The sequence below is a fragment of the Periplaneta americana genome, chromosome 11, assembly GCF_040183065.1.
Source record: "Periplaneta americana isolate PAMFEO1 chromosome 11, P.americana_PAMFEO1_priV1, whole genome shotgun sequence".
Taxonomy (NCBI): domain Eukaryota; kingdom Metazoa; phylum Arthropoda; class Insecta; order Blattodea; family Blattidae; genus Periplaneta; species Periplaneta americana.
The window spans coordinates 33,694,801-33,705,390 of NC_091127.1; the positions used below are offsets into that span (position 1 = coordinate 33,694,801).

Sequence of the window (10,590 nt, forward strand, 5' to 3'; positions counted from 1 at the left end):
TTTGAATCAGTTTTCATAACTCTAGAATTATGAAGATAATTTAGAGGTTACCGGCGAGTTGTGCAAGAGTTGAAAGGAGTTCGACGAGACGGCGATGGTGGTGGCGGCCAAGGGCTCACTCGATAGTCTGCCATGTGTTTCTTATGGAGAATCGGGCAAGAATTGAAAGCTGGTCTGCAAGCGAGGTAGGTAACGGAGAAAGTGTGATGCTCGGGTTGTACCTGTCCCCCACTGCCACAACCGCTGCTGTTTGTTCGGCCAACGCCACCGCCTCTCAGTTCGTGCCCTACTTTGGCTCAGGTAGGACGCAGAGTTTGTTGTCGTCTCGGAACGTGCCAGCACAGCAATCGAACGTCGCGCCATAGCTGAAAGCTGTTGGACTTCGCGAGTGCGATTCCTGAACCTGCCCTCCGCTAATAATGCCAAGTGATCTATGTTATTTGTGGTACTTCTGCGTGGAATTCATCGCGGCGAAAGTGATGGTGCAGAGAAGAAAGCACGGGAGATGCAGAAACTAAAATATTGTGATTTCTAAGGAGAATGAATTTTTTACTTTCTCAATTTGGTGCCTTGATTGATCTTATTTGAATATTTGCGTAGTTGTACCAACACAACGCTTCTAATCATAATAATTTACCACAGTAGTTACCAATTCGTGATAATGTTTACAATTTTTACATATAAGCATTTTTTATGATTTTATTTTCTTTAAAGTTACCATCTACATATTTGTGTTAGAAACTTTTTTCGTGGTCAACATAGTCCGTCATAAACAACTTGAACTGTGTTAGAAGATATATTTCACAAAGAAGAGAAGGAAACTCGGTGAAACATTGATATTCAATAAGTTAACTGTAACAGGAGGACTGAAATAGAAACTATATTGTGATTTAGCCAAGATTTCTGTTAGAAAGTTGTTGTCAGTTCGAGGATGAAACTAGAACTGATATGAAGTGAGAAAATTAAATGCATTGCCCAGTAGAAGATCGTTCATATCTACACCAGCGTGTCATATTGTGATTCAAGAGTTTACGTGAATTGTGGTTTTGGTGACTTCAACGCGTGGGTAGAACTGAAACTTTTTCCGAGTTGTTTATTTCAAAACATAATTCCATTCATTAGGTCACTACGTTTCACAAAATACGAGGAAATGTTAAATCAGCCATCAGAAAAGTCTGTGATTTCAAGTGGACACGCAGGTGCTTGACGTCGGCGTGAATTTGAGAAATTTTATGGCGATTGATGGGAGTGTAAAAGGTCTCAAGAGACAGGGCTGCTCGTCTACGTCACGGATATTATCGTGTGGTCGTGGAAGCTGAGGAGGACAAGTGAGTGAGTGTGTCGGCATCTAAATGTTACCAACTTAACTGTGTGGAAGAAGTATTATCGGCTTTCAGTGATTGTTATTTTGTCATGAAGCCTTACTGGATGGATTAATACTGGATTCTTTGTGGTGTTGTCGGTAGTGGAATGTGCAATTCACATAATCAACAGGATAATGACATCATTTCGTCCAGAAAGGTTCGTATGAAATATTTATTTTTTGCTGATTTTTATTCGTGTTGCGGTTGCCGTTGCTGACAGTTCGTTACTGTACTGGGAAGATTGCCTTGTAGAATACTTATCCCGCACTGACTTTCATTTTATGATGGTGATCGCTGAGGCACTTCCGCCATCCTCAACACCGCTTACTTTCACCGATATGTATATACAGCTCTGGACAAGAGTTCTTCAGCAAAAAGTGATACTGCGGAAGTATACCAAAGGAAACAGTCATTGTCATCACTACCTCCAATAATTAATTTGCTTTTATATTCCTAATATAGGGCCTATAATTTTTACGGTATTAAGAGTTACACTTTTATTTGCATAAATAATAAAGATATCAAATACAAGCTGTTCCTTAAAACTTGTGATACTGTAAGCTACTTACTAGAATTTATTTCCATCGCTGTAATAATTTAATCATCATTATGCATTTCGTTTTGTATTAAGCATGTCATTCTGATCGCAACTTGAAAATAATCTATCCTCCGATCAGGTCAGAATGTCTTCGACATCTCGGCGTTCTGTGTGTCTATAATTTTGGACTTTTTTTAGTTTTCCTCCAATAATGTATTTATACAGGTGTGCGTAAGGTGACCATACGTCATTATTACTTGGGATTGTCCCGTTTTTGAACCTTGAAAAACCTGCCCCGACTTTGTTTTCAATAAATAGGCTCTTGTCCCGATTTTTGGTATAAGTTTGCAACTTGTAAACTTTTTACAAATGTACCGATAAATTTTGCCTATAATACTTGCGTACTATCGACATGTTTTTATGTTATATTATTGGCTAAAACCACACCGTATACACGAGCCTGGCTCTTACGGCAGTGGCTAGAAACAATTTTTTATAATTTTAATTTGTACTTGCTAGCTAGCTAGCTAAATAAAATAAAATAAATAAAAATAAATGGAAGATCTTTCTCTATGCTATACATTGTATCTATTATTGACAGCAATTTTTAGGTTTGTACAACCTGTTTTGTTTATCAATAGAATGATAATACTGTATTCGAGATTTTTTTACAGTTTTTTGCTCAGTTGCCAAGTTCAGCTAGGGTTTTAATCAATTCAATGCGTGTTTATAATGAACATTAGAACTGTGTTTCACTTCTTATAACAATGCTAAAGAGGCGATGTAAATTTACAGAAGAGCTTGAAAAGAAATTTCCTTGTTTTAGAGCTACGGCAAATAACTGTTCAGCTGAATATAACGGCAATGATTTTTCATATTTGTTTGCAGAACCTGAGTTGCTGAATGTGATAGTAACTTCTGCCAAATATGATTAGAGTAAAGAAAGTAAATAAACCCGTTTAGAAGCCTAATTTCTGACTTGAGCTGAATATTGATAAATTTGAAAGTGCATTTAATTTCTTCTTACAGTTATAATACTATTTTTAACAAGTATAATTTGAAATTGTTAACATTTGTTCCTTCTTTTATTATTATTTACGTTTCATTTTGATATGTGTATCCGTCTTATGATTAAATTTAAATCAAATAAATACTGGATTTTAGAAAAAAATAGTGCCCCACTTTTCCCTTTAAAAGTGATTAAAGCCCCACTTTCATTCAAAAGAATTATGGTTACCCTAGGCGTGTGTAAAATTCTGATTTCTATTTTTATATTCTTCTTATAAGTTGAATATATCCAGTATTGTTTTCATATCTCGGCTCCTATTTGATCTAAAATTTTGGTCGACGCTACATAAAAATCTCGTCTAATGAGACAGTTTTTCTCTTATAAGCCTATATTTATTTAATTGTTCAGCTTTCACTTACTGCGTAATAATCAGCATAGACATGAGCATGCATTTGCAAATTTTAGATTCTGTTCTTAGGCCTACTTTTTTAATTTAATATGAAGTGGATATAATGAACAAATATTCCATAAGTGGTTTCGAGACCACGATTGTTTCTTCCGTGCAACGTTAAATCTGAAAGCTTAGATGTTTCACTGAGATTAGTCAAACTGAGATATTGCAACATAGGGTAAAGGTTGGTAATATTGTGATAGTTCTTTTTGAGAATTTATTACAATTTTACTGAACGAGAAGAAGAAGGTTTTTTCGCGTCAACGTATTAAGGGAATGTTCATGGACAAGTTTCTGCACAAAACCGGTCCTTCTCTCTCTCAGTAAAATTGTAATAAATTCTCAAAAAGAACTATCACAATATTACTCGTATCACAATATTACCAACCTTTACCCTATTAGGCCTATTTATACCAAATTTAATTTGAAAACACGGAGCTGGAAATATTAACAGCAAATGTACGTTTCTTTATCGATGTATTATGAAAGCACTATTTCTTCAGGTAATGTTTCCTTTGAACCAAACAGATGACACGAAGACAATACAGAAAGCGAAGTAAGCTGATAAAATCTAAACCAAAATCACTTTATTCACTGAATATCTCAAACAACTTACATAGTAATGTTAATGTTTGTTTTGAGAATTTTTCTTGCACTTGTCGGTGTTACAGAAAAATAGCTGGGGTTGTCTTTTACTTGTGTTTGTCCTGTTTTGATCTTACAAAATGCTGTGTATGTGCTTAAAAAAATTGGGTTCTTTAGCCCGTTCCTTCGTCACTCCGATGATATTTTAAATTCCACTGAATATTGACAAGTAAGAGTTATATGGTCAGACTAGCACAATGCTACAATTCAATACGAAAAAGAAAAATCTCACGACAAGGGACATGAAATCAGTTCTTATAGAAGGGAGATAAAATTGCACTTCCCTGATATGAACGAAACGTGTCTACTAGGTGAATGTCACGTGTGGGAATGGAATGAGGCAAGAGGTTGAACTGTTAGGTTGGGTGGTGATAATTAGACATGAATTTTATTCTATAGCCTATAATAAACAGTCGAAATATACGTGCCTGTTGCAAAATTGCTATTCGTGTATCATAGCAGAAATTCATTTTAACTCTGGACTTGTGTATTGGTTGCTATGAAGTTAAACGGTGTGGACTATATTATTGATTTTAATTAGTAAATATTTAGGAGACTGTGTATAATTTTATTTACACATTTGTTTATACCGCAATATGAAAATGAAATCATAGTATTAGGATTTATGTACGAGTAACTGTTGATTCATAACTGCAAATATTAATCTTGTAAATAATTCAATTACGAAATTGCTTTTCATAATTTTACTTCTATTAGTACTGCACTACGTTCATTACTGCATATGCAGCGGTTCCCCGATTCTAATTCCAGCAGAGAAATTGAGAATTATCTGCATTAAATTGAGACTAGATATATGCCCCTGGACTTGTGTTTATTCTGCGGTGGCTTCAACTATAGTCCTGATCACCTTCCTTAATACCCTAAAAGTGAAACCTAACAATTTTTCCAATATTACTATATATTCTAGTGGATTATAGTGATTTTCTAGATGTCAAGTTGAATTTTCTTTTACCAACTTTGTTTCGAATTTTGAGTACTGACAAAAACATCTGGCAGTTATTTTCTAACTGTTATGTTGGCAGCAATAATTTTGGTTTGCAGTAAAGGAAACTGATGAAATAGAAATATAACTAAGGTTGTAAAATTTCAATGTAATTAATAAATAATTAGTAATACCGGTATTAATATTAATATCAATACATAGTTTATTGTGTTGTGTTTTCAATTCAACACTATATTCAGATGATTGTAATTAAATAAGATATAACTTATATACCTACTTAGTATAAAACATGCACGTGGTTGTCGACCTGGTTGGCGCAATTGGTATAGCGCTGACTTTCTATGTCCGGGGTTGCGGATTCGATCCCGAGTCAGGTCGATGGCATTTAAGAGTGCTTAATTGCGACAGGCTCAAGTCAGTAGATTTACTGGCATATAAAAGAAATCCTGCGGGACAAAATTCCGTCACTCCGGCGACGCTGATATAACCTCGGCAGTTGCGAGCGCCGTTAAATAAAAAACATAACGTAACATGCACGTGGTTAATGGATAGATTTTTATTAAAATGTCCAAGAGAGGAAATAGCATAGTAGCGACTTACAAGTAATATGTGTTACAAATAGTGTATACATTTCGAAGTGATATTCTGTTTTCGGAATTCGTACTAATCATTTCACGTGATCAAATAAAATACATTTTTAGGTTAGGTCTCGTGAATCGTAACTGTTTAGTCAAAGCAATGAACTTCATGTTGTCAGACAAAATACATTTTAATATTAGAGGTCATAGTAATCTACTAATTACCGAGATAATGTGCGAGAGGTCCAGGAGGAAGATATACACTCGCAAATTATTGAACCATTTAGAAAACACCTTTCAACATAAAGATGAGATGTGCTGAATAAGTAAATAAGCAAGACATTGATATTGTTAATACTATATTATATATATATATATATATATATATATATATAAAATAATAATGCTTTATTTTTCTCGCAACGTTAAGACCGTAAGGCCTTCTCTTCCACTAAACCAGAGGATAAAAAGGAAATGCATGATAATATAATGTTAGTACAACAGAAAGTAGAAGATATACCTAAGACAAGATCTAAACAGAAAAAAATATGCATAAGCCAGAGGATTATCGAACTTAAATATCTACTTAAACTATACTTACTTACTTACTTACAAATGGCTTTTAAGGAACCCGAAGCTTCATTGCCGCCCTCGCATAAGCCCGCCATCGGTCCCTATCCTGTGCAAGATTAATCCAGTCTCTATCATCATATCCCACCTCCCTCAAATCCATTTTAATATTATCCTCTCATCTACGTCTCGGTCTCCCCAAAGGTCTTTTTCCCTCAGGTCTCCCAGCTAATACTCTATATGCATTTCTGGATTCGCCCATACGTGCTACATGCCCTGCCCATGTCAAACGTCTGGATTTAATGTTCTTAATTATGTCAGGTGAAGAATACAATGCGTGCAGTTCTGTGTTGTGTAACTTTCTCCATTCTCCTGTAACTTCATCCCTCTTAGCCCCAAATATTTTCCTAAGCACCTTATTCCTAAACACCCTTAATCTCTGTTCTTCTCTCAAAGTGAGAGTCCAAGTTTCACAACTATAGAGAAGAACCGTTAATATAACTGTTTTATAAATTCTAACTTTCAGATTTTTCGACAGCAGACTGGATGATAAAAGTTTCTCAACCGAATAGTAACAGGCATTTGCCATATTTATTCTGTGTTTAATTTCCTCCCGAGTATCATTTATATTTGTTACTGTTGCTCCCAGATATTTGAACTTCTCCACCTCTTTAAAAGATAAATTTCCAATTTTTGTATTTCCATTTCGTAGGCTACAATATTCTCGTCACGAGACATAATCATATACTTTCTCTTTTCGGTATTTACTTCCAAACCTATCTCTTTACTTGCTTCCAGTAAAATTGCCGTGTTTTTCCTAATCGTTTGTGGATTTTCTCCTAACATGTTCACGTCATCCGCATAGACAAGCAGCTGATGTAACCCGTTCAATTCCAAACCCTCTCTGTTATCCTGGACTTTCCTAATGGCATACTCTAGAGCAAAGTTAAAAAGTAAAGGTGATAGTGCATCTCCTTGCTTTAGCCCACAGTGAATTGGAAACGCATCTGACAGAAACTGACCACAGTTTACCGACTATAAAATAATTGCATGTTGTACTATCGTTATACATTTGATAGGAATTCCCCATCGTGTCTGTCACTTTAAAAAAGAAGGTTGGAGGCAGGATGTAGGATCACAGAACTAGGTAATAAGGACAGATTAATGAATAATGACACAGAGTCGTGTCAACAGTGTTCTTGAAAGGCTATTCAACTTCGGGTTTTAATATATTTTAAAGCTTTTTTATTTTACAATTCGTATTGACAGCTAATTTTTTTACATTAAGCCTCTCCATTAGATGTACGACATCTCAAAGAAGGTCCCGACCTAATGGTGCTGAAGTATCTCTCTTCGAGGTACCGATAGTGAGACTCGTGACTGAATAATTTATGTATGCAAATCTGTTTTGTTTCGGAGAAAGTTGGTTATCGGGCAATTAAAACTTAATTCGTAAATACACCTGATTACCATATTGCATTTTAAAACAGTTTTAATTTACCGCTAGCTTTAAGTAAGTACACAGAACATAATTATGGAAATTGTGTGCAGCCCCAGTGCATAATTGCAATTTCACATGGCTGTCGGGTTGTTCCTCGTTAACTGTTTCCATTGACCGCACTGGACTACAATATTTGAGCGAGAGAAAGGAGAAAAAGAAGACTTTCACTTTCCCAGCAAGGCTCCATCTTCCAAGTCATCGCCGTAATGTTAATGCATCGTGTGCAGATTTCCCTTTCAGCGGCCGCGTCGCGCCATTGTCTGCACATAACCGAACAGAGAAACGCATGAGAAGCCACTGTGATTGTTTAAAAAGTCACAAGCAGAGAAACTAACAAGAAATGGTACTAATTCGCGAATGCAAATTATAAGGTTTCTTGAGGAAGTCTCCGGCTTTGGGCGTGAATAACGGAATAACGGACAACAGGCCTCAGGTCTCGAATATCCCTGATGTTCAGAAGGAATAATTAACAATGAAGAATATAAAGAGCCTTAAGTTCTGTGGCGAAACTTCAAATAGTGTACTGTTGTTATTATGCCTTTTCGTTTTACTTACTTAGTTATCCATGTTGAATCTTTCGTACACTACTTTTAACACTTGAATATAAATAATTGATATAATGGCAATCCTACTCATGTTAATTGTGTAAGCATGTGCGGCGTACAGCTGTTTCGGTGCTTCTTCACACCATCCTCAGAGCCTACTAGATCTCTGCGTCATCTCGAACTTCGCTGCCTGTTGTGTGGGTGCGTTCGATTGTTGAAAAGTGTTGAAATGTGGTGTCAAATAATGTGTGTGTTCTGAAATTGATCTGTGTGTTGAGAATTTGATCAGGGTGTGTTTTAGTGTGTCTTTATAGTTCATATTGTTCTAGTGTGTTGAGTTTTTGGTTTTTGGGTTGTATGTTGGACAGACAGGCAGATCATTCCAAACTCGATACAAAGAACACATTAAAGCAATAACCAGAGGACACAATACATCTACATATGCCGAACACATAACTAACGCTAACCACACATACAATAACATACAGACATGGAAATCCTACACATACAACCCAAAAACCAAAAACTCAACACACTAGAACAATATGAAATATACAGACACACCAAAACACACCCTGATCAAATTCTCAACACACAGATCAATTTCAGAACACACACACTATTTGACACTACATTTCAACACTTTTCAACAATCGAACGCACTCACACAACAGGCAGCGAAGTTCGAGATGACGCCGAGATCTGGTAGGCTCTGAGGATGGTGTGAAGAAGCACCGAAACAGCTGTAAGCCGCACATGCTTACACAATTAACACGATTAAGATCGCCATTATATCAATTACTTACTTACTTACAAATGACTTCTAGAGAACCCGGAGGTTCATTGCCGCCCTCACATAAACCACCCATGGGATCCTATCCTAAGCAAGATTAATTCAGTCCTTAGCATCATATTCCACCTCCATCATATTCATTTTAATATTATACTCCCATCTACGTCTCGCCCTTCTCGAAGGTCTTTTTCTCTCATGTCTCTCAACTAACATTCTATATGCATTTATAGATTCACCCATACGTGCTACATGCCATTCCCATCTCAAACGTCTGTATTTAATGTTCAAGCAGGGTAGGTAATTGGCAAGACACTTAATTTTAGTACAGTGGAAGCTCTTAAGTTCGACATCCTTTAGTTCGACTGCTTACATACGAGAATTAGACACGCCCCTATACGAGCACTAAGAAATGGGTTTGCCATTTGAATGGGAATTGGTTCTGTGTCTTGTAGTGATACTTTTGTTAAAGGAAAACAGAATATTTTATTGATTAAGACATCCATATTGATCACTGATTTTAAATTAATGAACTTTTCTTTTTCTATTTGAGAAATGTGCCGTTTGTGATACGGAACTGTTGAAACCCACTGTGGTACTAGAAGCGCATACACAAGTCTCGGGGCGGGCAGGAAATGCATGTACAGTACTGTATTCGTTGATGGATAACCAATATGAATTTATGTTCATTTCACCTGCCACAGCCACTACCCTTATTGGACAGAACCTTCAATTCTGTTTTGTCGAACTTAGGAGAGCCCACTGTACTACTATTCTGTTGTATCTTGGAAATTTGTGATTTGTCTCATATCTTCATTAAGTTGCTACACTGTTTACTAATACAAGATGGGTCAAAAGTTGCTTTCCCCAATATTTGTTCTTAGGTTTCATACTTGTACACATACACGAATAGCTGATATAATAAGTGGTGGGTTGAAAACTATGTTTTTCCGATGTCATGTCTTGAAAATAGTTCTCGTTTTGCCGATATACACTTCATTTAACAACAGGATGGAGCACCACCCCCATTTTGATGTAAAAGTGAGGGACCTCTTAAACCAGCAATTCCATGAATGGATTGGCCGTCGTGGCACAACAGAATGGCCACCCAGATCATGCGACCTTCCACTAACTTATGTTATTTTTCGCTGTGGATTATCCTGAAAATGATGATTTTGCTCAGAAATCGCAGGATCTGCATCAGTTGCGACAGATGATCGAACAGTCATTCGAAAAATTTAATGAAGTCGTGATATGTTCTGCCATTCGTAAAGCAGTGTGTAAACATTGTGAATTGAGTGGCGAGAAACAAGGCCTCCATTTTGAACAAAATCTGTAAAGGAATGTGTAGTCAAATGTATTAAATGCAAGGAAGCTTTTGGGGAAAGCAACTTTTGACCCACCTTGTATAATATAACGAATGTTGTATTTCTGCTTTCGCTGTGAATATATCGTGAAACATACCACGTCAGTACTAAATGTGTAATTTTATCTCTAGTTTGGTATTGAGATCTAGAATACTGTGAGAGGTATTAGTTATGCTGTTATTTCGTTATTTTAAGAACTCCATATTATGTCCGCTGATACTGATGAAGCATCTGTTTTCCTTATGGCTTTATGAACTCTTGCACAATT

General features: G+C 36.3%; 1 protein-coding gene across 2 annotated transcripts in view; it reads left to right on the forward strand.

Annotated features, from left to right (window-relative positions):
- The first annotated feature begins 254 nt into the window (after window positions 1-254).
- The window catches only part of Hr4 (Hormone receptor 4), a 266,887-nt gene continuing 256,551 nt past the window's right edge, over window positions 255-10,590 (forward strand). The window contains exon 1 of one of the 2 annotated variants that reach the window (XM_069839246.1): window positions 255-1,521. The gene's annotated coding sequence lies outside the window, so the exon portion shown is untranslated. The remainder of the gene's footprint in view (window positions 1,522-10,590) is intronic. The other variant, XM_069839248.1, reaches the window with a different exon arrangement.